Consider the following 9931-nt stretch of genomic DNA (forward strand, 5'->3'; position numbering starts at 1 on the left):
TATTTTGCCATTCATTCATTTATTAATTCAGCACACCTTCATTGAACATCCTTTATGTGCCATTGTTTTATCAATAAATAACATAGACAAGAATTAAACTCAAATAAGAAATGTCTTGAGGCATGTAGTTGGAGCTGCGGGGCTGTGAGGGAGATGAGGGTAGGAAGGAGGAGAGTGGGAGTCACTCCTCTGAGACTATTTAAGAATATTTCCCGTCCCTTGAGGGAGAAGGGGGCTCACTGTGTTTACACCAGGCACAGGTTTTAAGCGCCCTCCCCAGACTGAGGCTCCAACTCTTGTGGAGGAAAGTGAGACCCTTCTGGGTCCAGCTGTGGTGCGGCAAGAGTCTTATCTGTTTGGGTTGCTGGAGCCCTGAGAGCCTAGAGGGAAATTAGTGGTGTGTTTTTCTGGAGACAGCACCCGTGGAAGAGCTGAGAGCCTGAGTATGTGAGGGAGCATTGAGCTCAGTGGACATGAGGACCTACTGGCTGCACTGCATGTCAATGCTGGGCTTCCTCCTGTCCCTCTTCTCGCTACAAGTGTGAAGCATTGAGGGGGTTTCAAGATGGCAGTGGAGTAGGTGGACCTTTCTCGCACCTCCTCCCAGGCCAGACTGGAAAAAAAAAACTAAGCTGGGGAACATTCACCAGGAATTACCAACTGAGGACTAGCTGGAAAGGAGATTTTTAATAAGGGAAGGCAGAAATCACCTGGAGAGTTGTAGGAAGAGCAGGGTCGTGAGAGGGGCTGGCCCCGCTCCCACCTTGGGGCAAGCCAAGAGTGAGGAGGGATATCTTGAGTCTGCGTGGAGGTGGAGTTGATGGGTGGGGGTGGACAGGATCAGGGGTGTGTGTGGGGGGCGGGGGAGGGATTCTCTGGGAGGAGCGAACCCTGGACTCAAGGCTGGGCTCCCCAGCCCAGAGCGCTAGAGCTGAGAACAACGGCCCACATAACATCCAACCATGAAAGGTGATGGGGTTTCTGACTGCCAAGGAGAGGCAGAGCCAGTTGGAAATAAAGGCTTTTTTTTTTTTTTTTTTTTTTACTCAGAACACAAGATTTTTGTTTACAGCCACTCATCTGAGTAGGCTTCAGTGGAGGGAGGGGGGTGCAGACTGGATTTGCCTGAGGAGAGGCTGGGGTGGGAAGCATTGTGGGGATAGTGGAACAGTGGCAGCTGGGAGATCTGCAATCTGTTGTCCACCTCATACTGCAGTGACCATTTTTCCAGTGAGGTGCAGGCCCCTCCCAGCAACCAAAGCTTAGGAAAAGGCAAATATCCTGCCCTGGAGGATACAGCTTGCTCCACTCTGCATCTCAACCCCTGCTGAGGAGATGGCAGCAGAGTCCAAGCCTACAGGTTTGAACAGTGTCAGGGGGAGTTAATGACTGGCTTTGGTGTAGGCCCATAATCCCCACTGTCCCAGAACTTGACTGGTACTTCCCCCTACAGAAGAGCTAATAGAAACTCCCGGCTTCCAGCAGATACCACTGGACTGCATACGAGGGGATCCACCCAGCCAAGGGACGGGAAATATTCTTAAATAGTCTCAGAGGAGTGACTCTTTGATAGGGAAACACACTGACCATCTTCCCTGAAATTTGAACTACCCCTCCCCTTCATGGGAAACCAAGAGATCTCATACAGCCAATTCAGCCTAAAGCCCTTTGAGAAACAGCCTTTCCAGTGAATAAGATTATAGTTGGCCAACAGAGGGAGGTGTGCAGAGGCAGAGCTCCAGCAGTCTTGGGACATTTGCTGGCACTTCCCTGGACACCATGCTGATAACAACATGGACCTAGAGCTCAACTTGGCCCCTCCCACTCATAGCCAAGCCCTGTAGAGACAGACACAAACTGTGGATTTCTTGAAGCTTTGAACAGGTTGTTGATGGCCAAACACGGACAGCTTCTGATAGTGGCTAGCAGCACTTCCCAGGAAGCCCAGAAGTGGCAGACAAAACCAGAAGTCTCAATCAACATAAGAGCAAAATCCAAAGGGAGCTCCAAGGAGGCACTAAATTCTGCTGAGATGAATACTACTTCACTCTTCTTCTTCTTCTCCTTCCCCTCCTCCTCTTCCTCCTCCTCCTCCTCCTTCTTTGTTTTCTTTATTTTTTCTTCTTTATTGCTTTGTTATTATTTTTATCTCTTTTTTCTTTCATATATTTTATTTTTCTATTTTCTTTTCTTACACTATTTTTTCTTTCTTCTCCTTCTTTTGTTTCATTTTCTTATTTTTTGTCTTTCTTCTTGCACCTCATTTTACCTTTTCATAATTTTTTCTTCTTCTTCCTCTTTTATTTTATACTATTTTCCTTTTCCTGTTATTTTTTTTCTCTCCCTTCTTTTCTTTCATATTCCTTTTTATCACCCACTTTTTTTTCTCTTTTTTTTTTCTTTTATTTTATTATTCCTGTTCTCTTTCCTAATTCTGTTTCATTTTGTGGTTGTTTTTGTTGTTGTTATATGGGCCTTTTGTATGTTTTTGTTTTGTTTCTTGGTTTGTTTTGTTTTGTCAGCAACTGCACAACAGCTCACACAACGTGTTTGGGGTTGAGCCTCACAGTCAGCCAGCTTGAGAGGAGATCCCACCCACAAATGGGACACTAACAATCAAGACACAATTGGAACTCCCAAAACCCAAATAAGGGCCATTTCTAGGGCATCCAGCTCATGAGATTATGAGATCAAAGGGACTGCACCACTGGGTATCAGAACACTAATACATAAAGCCACCCCATAAAGATGAAGAGGTATAACAGTCAGATCTAATACATAGAAACAAATACCAAGAGACAGAAAAAATGGGAAGACAAAGAAAAAAACTCCAAATGAAAAAAGGAGAAAACTCCATGAAAAGAGCTAAACAAAAAGGAGGCAAGCAATTTATCAGATATGTAAGATTAAAAGTAATGTTATAAGGATGCTCAATGAACTTAGTGAGAACTATAATAGTGGGAACTACAAGAGCATGAAAAAGGAAAAGAAACAATTAAAAAGAACCAATTACAAATGAAGAATACCATATCTGACATCAAGAATATACTGGAAGGAATAAAAAGTAGATTGAATAAGGCAGAGGATCTAATCACTGATTTGGAAGCAAGATAAAAAAAAAGCACCAAATTAGAGCAGCAAAAATAAAAAAATGAGTTGAAAGCAAGAGTATAGTTTAAAGGAAAATTGGGATGATATGAAACATAAGAACATCCACATCGTAGGGGTACCAAGAAGAAGAAGAACATGAACAAATAATAGAGAGAACCCATGTAAAGAAATAATGATAGAAAACTTTCCTCTGTGAAGGAAAAAGTCACAGAAGTTCAGTAAGCACAGAGAGTTCCAGTCAAGATGAACCCAGAGAACCACTGCAAGACACATCATAATTAAAATGACAAACATTATGAACAAAGAAAGAATCCTAAATGCAATAAAAGACAGAAAGTTACCTACAAGTGAGTACCCCTTAGACTGCCAGCTGATTTCTCAAAGAAACACTTCAGGCCAGAGTGAATGGCATGAAGTATTCAAAGTAATGAAAAACAGGGACCTGGACCCAAGACTACCCTATCCAGCAAGGCTATTATTTCAAATTAGTGGTGAAATAAAGAGCTTCCCAGACAAAAACAAAAAGGCTAAAGCAGCATATTAACACCAAACTAGCATTGCAAGAAATGCTAAAGGGACTGCTTTAAGAAGAAGAAGAAATCAAGAGAGAGAGAGAGGAACCCAGGTAAAAAGGGAAAAAATGGCAATAAATATGTACCTATCCTATCCTATATAATAAAAGTGTAATATGCAAATCAACAGTACAGTGGAATGACCAGTCAGCGGGAGGCGGGGCTGGCAAGCAGGCGGTGCTAGGCCAGCCAAGGCATGTGCCAGCAGGCAAAGAGGAAATGGCGAATGGGGGAGGGGCAGCAACTAGCAGTGCTGGAGAAGCGATGGGGGTGGGGGGGCACCTTCCCCTGATCGGTCCGACAGTGACAGTGTAGTAGCAGGGTGATGGGGGCGGCACCATCCTCTGATCACCCGTCTGGTCACCTCCCACAGAGGGAGGCCGGGAGGCAGTGGTGGGGTGATGGGGGCAGTGCTGTCCCCTGATTGGCGGGCCCAGTCGCCTCCCCCGGGAAGCAGGCCTAAGCCATTAGTAGGACATCCCCTGAGGACTCCCAGACTGTGAGAGGGCACAGGCCAGACTGAGGGACCCCCTTCCAGTGCATGAATTTTTGTGCACCAGGCCTCTAGTCAATAATAACTTAAATGTAAATGGACAAAATGTTCCAATCAAACAACATAAGAAGGCTGAATGGATAAGAAAATATGACCCATATATATGCTGTCTACAAGAGATCCACTTCAGAACAAAAGATTCACACAGAATAAAAATGAAGGGATGGAAAAATATTCCATGCAATTGGAAATAAAAAAAAAAAATTAAGGTAACAATATTCATATCTGTCAAAATAGATTTCAAAACAAAGACCATAAAAGACACAAAGAAGATCACTACATAAAACTAAAGGGGAAACCATAAAAATACTAGAGGAATCCACAGGCAGAAAAATCTCAGACATATGCCGAAGGAACTTCTTCACTGATACTGCTCCTAGGGCAATGGGAGCCAAAGAGAAAATAAACAAATGGGACTACATCAAAATAAAAAGCTTTTGCACAGCAAAGGAAACCATCAATAAAACAACAAGAAAGCCCACTGCATGGGAGAACATATTTGCCAATGATATCAACGATAAGGGTTTAATCTCCAACATTTACAGGGAACTCATGCAACTCAGCAAAAAGAAGATAAACAACCCAATTAAAAAATGGGCAACTGATCTAAATTGACACTTTTCGAAAGAAGACAGAAGGAAGGCCAAGAGACATATGAAAACCTGCTCAAAGTCGCTAATCATCAGAGAGATGCAAATCAAAACAACAATGCGGTACCATCTCACACCTGTCAGAATGGCTATTATCAACAAATCAACAAATGACAAGTGCTGGCGAGGATGTGGAGAAAAAGGAACCCTCATGCACTGCTGGTGGGAATGCAGACTGGTGCAGTCACTGTGGAGAACAGTTTGGAGTTTCCTCATAAAACTAAAAATGGAACTCCCTTTTGACCCAGTGATCCCACTTCTAGGAATATATCCCAAGAAACTAGAAACACGAATCAGAAAGGATATATGCACCCCTATGTTCATAGCAGCACAATTCACCATAGTAAAGATTTGGAAACAGCCTAAATGCCCATCAGCAGATGAGTGGATTAAAAAACTGTGGTATATCTACACAATGGAATACTACGCTGCGGTAAAGAAGAAGGAGTTCCTACCATTTGCAACAACATGGATGGCGATGGAGAGTATTATGTTAAGTGAAATAAGCCAGGCAGAGAAAGATAAGTATCACATGATCTCACTCATTTGTGGAATATAATGAATGGCATAGTCTGATGAACAAGAACAAATCCAGAGACTGAGAAACGTCAAACAGCACGTCATACCACGGGGAAGGTAGGGGAGGGCGGGGGTAAGGGGAAGAGATCAACCAAGGGACTTGTGTGCATGCATATGAGCCTAATCAGTGGACACAGACAACAAGGGGGTGGGACATAAGTAGGGGGTAGGGGGTTATGGGGGAATAATTTGTGTTTTTGCCTTCCTGACAAAATTTATATAAGGTTACAAAAAGAAATTGACAGCCAGTTTGAAATTTAATAGCCATGGCCTAGAGGAAAGAATATCCTTACATGATATTATTCTACAATGTTATTAAAATTTTAGATATTTTACAACAGCATATTGTACAATTATCCCAAATAAACTTACAAACTAATTCTTGGAATGTTTGGCAGCAATTAAAAAAAAAAAAAAAAAAAAAAAAAGGATATGAAAGGATTTAATCCCTTTTCCCTTTCAGAAAGGAATTAAGGCACTGGGAAGGCACTTGAGCATTCTATATTGGCCCCTCTTGCCTTTTGTGCCAAGAGGGACCCTCTTCTCACAATCCAATTGCCCTCACCTGTTTCCTGAGCTTTCTGTTCATGCTGAGCTTGAAGCCTCGTGGTGGCTAGTACCATGGATCTGTCTCTCGCCCAATCCTGTGAGCTGGGCCCTCCCTGGAGAAGAAACCTGAGTTCCCCGAGATATGTGATCAGTTCTGGGGCCCCGCCAGTAGGCCAGGGGATCCCAAGGCAGGTGCTGGGCGTGGAGGCCATGGGGGCATAGGCTACCAAGGAGACAGAACTGAACCTCACATCACCCTGCTTGGCCCCGGAGGATGACTGGTTAGCCAGAGACGGGTAAGATTCCTCAGGGAAGGAACAACCTAAGACAGGCACAGTCGCAGAGGGGCCATCAGGAGAGAACTTGGGGATCAACAGAGGTGGGGCACAGACCCCTCACCCCCCCAACCTTGCAGGGGCCTGAACCCTCATCCCATCTGAGGGAGGTCTCCTGCCCCCATGGCTGCTTTGCTTCCCACGCCCACCTCAGATCGGGACACAGGTGACAGACAGTGACTTGGCCCAGCTCAGATTGGGACCCAGGTAACAGACAGAGACTTGGCTGACAGCAGCTGCTCTATATCTAAATCCAGCCTAGCACCAGGAATGCTCAGGGCCTACTCAAGAATGCAAATAATCCTTTCCACTAATATTTACAGGGAAAATTAAGATTGTTGGTAGAGTATTAAATTTGACAGTAAAATAATAATCAAGTTTTCAGATTAATTTAAATTGGCTAATTCAAATAAGTGAATATTCAAGAAAATTTAATTGTGCTGGACAAAAAGCTGTTCCTAATATGGTAACTAAAATTTCTATTGGTAGTTCATCTCATGGTAAAATTCCTGAACATGCAATGAAACTAAAGTAGTCATATTTTTGTCAAAAAATTAAAATTTAAAGTCATCAAGACTGCATTATAAAAGTTACAAAAGCCTCCATTAATCAAAAAAGGGGGGATAGAAGGGTAATATCATGTAAGGAAAAATATTCTATAAGTAAATTACATCTAGAAAACTTTTACTTTACAAAATTAGTTTTCATTTGTAATGCTAACAGCAAGACACCCATGAAAAACACACATGGTGTCTAAATAAGACAAAGGAAAATCGTTTGGGCAAAAATAAAAAGGATCCCAAATCAATTATATAGAAAAGATTCTTTTATTAACTTTTGGTCGAGAATATGTTTGTATATTTTCAGAAAACAACTCCAAGACCATGTGGATTCCTGCAACAGAGAGGAATTGACAAGTCTGCTCCAACCACGAAGATAAGAGGAGAAACAGTCCAGAGATGGGAGACGCCGACGACGCCTTGCCACGATAGCACTCAGCAGCTGTGCGACGCAGCAAGTTGCCTAGGACCAAACCAGAGAGGGTCGGACCTGCATTGCCACCATGTGCCCACCATCCAGATATCATTGCTGACCTGTACACATAAGGAACTGTTTGACATTGAAATGGGAACTCAGAACTGTTGGACATGGAAATTGGGATTCAAACATTTTTTGTTATTATATGTTTATTTCTAGTCTGCAGAGGCAAGATTTTTTAAAGGAATGAAATTGGGAAAAAATAGATACAGAGGCAAAGAAGCATTGAACAGACTGTCAAACTACAGTGGGAAGGCAGAGGAGGTTGCGGTGGGCGGGGGGGGGCGCTGTAAGAGATCAACCGAAGGACTTGTACGCATGCATATAAGCATAACCAATGGATAAAAAAAACTGGGGGGAGGGGGCAGGTAAAGGCATGTACTGGGGGGAAGGGGAGGCCAGGGGAAGGTCAATGGGGAAGGAAAAAAAAAAAAAGGAGACATATGTACTACTATTTGTAATACTTCAAACAATCAAAAAAAATAAAAAATAAAATTTAAAAAATAAATAAATAAATAAATAAATAAAACTAAAGGAATCGATCCAACACAAAAATATAAACCTTGAAAACATACATGTACCCAACATAGGAGCAAATACATATATTAAAAAAAAAACTCTTGGAAGACTTTAAGGAAGAGATTAATAGCAATACAGTCATAGTAGGGGACTTGACCACAGCACTGATATCACTGGATATATCTTCCAGACAAAAAGTCAAGAAGAAAATAGTGACCTTAAAAGGCACACTGGATCAGATGAATTTAATTTATATTTACAGAACATTTCATCCTAAAGTAACACAATATACATTCTTCTTAAGTGCACATGGAACATTTGCTAAGATAGATCACATGTTCGGACACAAAATAAGTCTCTACAAATACCAGAAGGCTGAAATCATATCAAGCATCATCTCAATTTACAATGGCATGAGCCTAGAAATCAACTACAGTTAAACACACACTCACACACACACGCACACAAAACAAAAACAAAAAAAACAAACACCTCAAAGACATTCAAACACATGAAGGCTAAATAGTATGTTATTAAACAATGAATGGATTATCAATAAGATCAAGGAAGAAATTTTAAAAAGCACTCCTGGAAACAAACATATAACAACCTAGAATCTATGGGACACAGTGAAAGCAGTCCTGAGAGGGAAGTTCATAGCATTACAGGCTATGCAAGAAATAAGAAACAGCTCAAATAAGCAATCTATTCCTAGAACTAAAAGAATTAGAAAGAGAACAACAAGAAAAGCCCAATAGAAGTAAAAGGAGGGAAATAATAAAAATTCGAGGGGAAATAAATGACATAGAGAATAAAAAAAAACAATACAACAGATCAATGATGCCAATAGCTGGTTCTTTGAAAAGATAAACAAGATTGATGAACCATTAGCCAGACTTATCTGAGAGAGAGAACCCAAATAAATAATAAGATCAGAAATGAAAGAGGCGAAGTAACAACTTACTTCATAGAAGTACAAAGGATTGCAAGAAAATACTTTGAACAACTATATGTCAATTAGCTGAACAACCTGGGCAAACTGGAAAAATTCCTAGAAACATATGATATTCCAAAACTTACTCAGGAAGAATCAGGAAACCTGAATAGGCCATTAACAACTAATGAAATTGAAGCAGTAATTTAAAACAAAACAACTCTCAGCAAACAAAAGTCCTGGACCAGATAGCTTCATAGGCAAGTTTCACCAAACATTCAAAGAATAATTAATACCTATCCTTCTCAAACTATTCCAAAAAATTCAAGAGGAGTGAAGACTTGCAAGCTCCTTTCACAATACTAGAATTATCTTAATTCCACAAGTAGAGAAAAACACTACAAAGAAAGAGAATTGCAGGTCAATGTCCCTGATGAACATAGATGCTATAATCCTCAACAAAATATTAACAAATCAGATCCAGCAATACATTAAACAGGTCATACACCATAACCAAGTGGGATTTATGCTGGGGATACTAAGTTGGTTCAATATTCACAAATCAATAAGCATGATACATCATGTAAACAAAATGAAACATAAAAATCATATGATCTTATCAATAGATGCAAAAATATATTTAACAAAATCCAGCATTTGTTTATGACAAAAACTCTCAGCAAACTGGAAATAAAGATATCATACTTCAACATAATAAAGACCATATATGACAAACGTACAGTGAACATCATACTCAATGGGCAAAAACTAAAAGCATTTCCCTTAAGATAGGAAGAGGACAAGGACATCCTACTTCACCACTCTTACTCAACATAGTACTTGAAGTCCTAGTCACAGTGATCAGATAAGAAGAAGACATAAAGGCTTCCAAATTGGAAGGAAGGAAGTAAAACGCTCATTATTCTCAGATGACATGATATTGTACATAGAAAACCCTAAAGACTCCACCAAAAAACTGCTAGATTTAATAAGTAAATTAGGCAAAATAGCAGGATACAAAATTGACATCTGGAAATAGATGGTATTTTTATACACCAATATTCAACTTTTAGAAAGATAAACTAAAAAAC

Source organism: Plecotus auritus (assembly GCF_963455305.1).
Source record: "Plecotus auritus genome assembly, chromosome: 1".
Taxonomy (NCBI): Eukaryota; Metazoa; Chordata; class Mammalia; order Chiroptera; family Vespertilionidae; genus Plecotus; species Plecotus auritus.